Source organism: Capricornis sumatraensis, chromosome 5 (assembly GCF_032405125.1).
Source record: "Capricornis sumatraensis isolate serow.1 chromosome 5, serow.2, whole genome shotgun sequence".
NCBI classification, from domain to species: Eukaryota; Metazoa; Chordata; class Mammalia; order Artiodactyla; family Bovidae; genus Capricornis; species Capricornis sumatraensis.
Window position 1 is genome coordinate 85,980,829 of NC_091073.1, and position 2,873 is coordinate 85,983,701.

The 2,873-nt window shown below is 43.3% G+C and overlaps 1 pseudogene; it reads right to left on the reverse strand.

Moving 5' to 3' along the window:
• Positions 1–1,037: 1,037 nt before the first annotated feature.
• Positions 1,038–1,735, reverse strand: LOC138080271 (proteasome subunit alpha type-7 pseudogene; annotated as a pseudogene).
• Between the last annotated feature and the right edge of the window lie 1,138 nt (positions 1,736–2,873).

Below are 2,873 nucleotides of genomic sequence, written 5' to 3' on the forward strand. Positions count from 1 at the left end.
TATGGATGTGAGAGTTGGACTGTGAAGAAGGCTGAGTGCCGAAGAATTGATGCTTTTGACCTGTGTTGTTGAGAAGACTCTTGAGAGTCCCTTGGACTGCAAGGAGATCCAACCAGTCCATTCTGAAGGAGATCAGCCCTGGGATTTCTATGGAAGGAATGATGCTGGAGCTGAGACTCCAGTACTTTGGCCACCTCCTGCGAAGAGTTGACTCATTGGAGAAGACTCTGATGCTGGGAGGGATTGGGGGCAGGAGGAGAAGGGGATGACCGAGGATGAGATGGCTGGATGGCATCACGGACTCAATGGACATGAGTCTGAGTGAACTCCGGGAGATGGTGATGAACAGGGAGGCCTGGCGTGCTGCGATTCATGGGGTCGCAAAGAGTCGGACACGACTGAGTGACTGAACTGAACTGATGCACACGGGGCAGCAAGCCTTTTGCTCAGTAACATTGTAGCATGTACTTCATTCCTTTTTATTGCCGGGAATATTCCCTGTAAGGATAAACCACTTTGTTTATCTAGCCATCAGTTGATGGACATTGAGTTGTTTCCACTTTTTGGCTGTGATGAATAATGCTGCTGTGAACATTTATGTACAAGTTTTTGCGTGGACATGTTTCCAGTACTCTTAGGTATACCTGAGTGAAATTATTGAATCATATGATCACTCTGTGTTTAATCTTCTCAAGAAAAGCCAAACAGTTTTCCAAAGCAGTTATACTATTTTACATTCTCATCAGCAGTGTATGAAGATTGTGATATCTCTGCAACATCACCAATACTTACTGTCTTTTTGATTACAGCCATTCTTTCCTAGTGAAGGTGAAGTAGGATCTCATTGTGGTTTTGATTTGAATTTCCCTAAGGTGTAAAGACATTGAACATCTATTTGTTTCCCTTTAAAAAAATAGGCAAATTTATTGTAGGACACTTGGACAGTACAGATAAATGGAATGGAAATACCTACGTATCATTTTGGAAATCAGCCATGATTTGAATTTAAAAATTGTTACAAGCAAAATCTGATCTCATCATGATGCTTTCTTTTATTTCTTCTTTTCATTTTCTTCTTCTTCTTTTCCAATCTCAGCAATGTATTTCTCAATTTCTTCAGGGTTTAAAATCTTGAGGGGTTGATCTTGCCTCACAACAGCAAGCTCTGTGTTTTTGCCACCTGACTGAACCATTTCCAGAATGGCTTCCTCAGTATAGTTCTTCTCTAGGAATTCACGCACTGACTTGGCAACCCGGCCTATAGCATTGACCTTCCAGGCATGGTATGTGCTGGAGAGGTCAGTCTGATAGAGTCAGGGGGTGCCATCAAAGTTAAAACCCACAACAAGGGCAGAGACGCCAAACCCCCGTCCCCCCTTGCTCTGTGTGTAAGTGCTGCTTCAGATTGGCGGTATAGTGGGTGATGTACTCCATGGTGACCAGGTCCTCCACAGTCAGCCGGTGGCTCTGGCATTCCACCCGGGCCCTGTTGATGACTTTCCTTGCGTTAGCAGTGAGGCCGGCGAATGCCATGCAGACATTATCATCCAGAGCACAGACCTTCTGTCCTTTCATCCTACAGTTTAGCCACTGACTTCTCCACACCAAGAACAACAATGTCTTTTCCTCAAACACTGATGGTGGTCCAGCCCTTCTTCATGGCCTTCTGCAAGTACTTCACTTGGAAGAGGTGGCCGTTGGCAGAGAAGACGGTGATGGCGCAGTTATAGCTCATGCCCGTGGAATGTCGTGGTTGGGCTGGGAAAAGTGCACACTCACTGCCACGCAGCCAGCGATTCACAGCGTTGCTGCACCAGCACTGCACACCCGCCCACCCCACTTTGTTTTGCTTTTATCAAGACTTTATTTCTATCAGTAGTGTATCAGACTTCTAGTTTCCATATAACTTTGCCAAGCCTGCATGGTATATATGTGTATATATTGTATATCCAGTATAGTTGATTTACAATGTGTTATTTTTTGGTGTACAGCAAAGTGATCCAGTTATATATATATATTCTTTTTCATATTTGCCTTCATTATGGTTTATTATAGGATATTGAATATAGTGCCCTGTGCTATATAATAGGACTTTGTTATTCATTCATACCATATAATTCTGAATGCCCAATCCTTCCTTTCCCCTGCCCTTGGCAACCACAAGTCTGTTCTCTAGGTCTGTGAGTCTGCTTCTGTTTCATAGATAACTTCATTTGTGTCATATTTTAGATTGCACATATAAATGATATCATATGGTATTTGTCTTTCTCTTACTATGATAATTTCTAGATCCAAACATTATTTCATTCTTTTTTATGGCTGAGTAGTATTCCATTTATATATTCATACCTACATACATACACACACACACATATATATTACATATTCTTTATCCATTCATCTATCAAGGGACATTTATGCTGTTTCCATGTCTTGACTATTGTAAATAGTACTGCAATGAACATTGGGGTTCAGTTCAGTTCAGTTCAGTCGCTCAGTTGTGTCCGACTCTTTGCAACCCCATGAATCGCAGCACGCCAGGCCTCCCTGTTCATCACCATCGTCCGGGGTTCACTCAGACTCATGTCCATCGAGTCCATGATGCCATCCAGCCATCTCATCCTCTGTCATCCCCTTCTCCTCCTGCCCTCAATCCCTCCCAGCATCAGAGTCTTTTCCAATGAGTCAACTCTTCACATGAGGTGGCCAAAGTATTGGAGTCTCAGCCCCAGCATCATTCCTTTCATAGAAATCCCAGGGCTGATCTTCAGAATGGACTGGATGGATCTCCTTGCAGTCCAAGGGACTCTCAAGAGTCTTCTCCAACACCACAGTTCAAAAGCATCAATTCTTTGGTACTCAGCCTTCTTCAC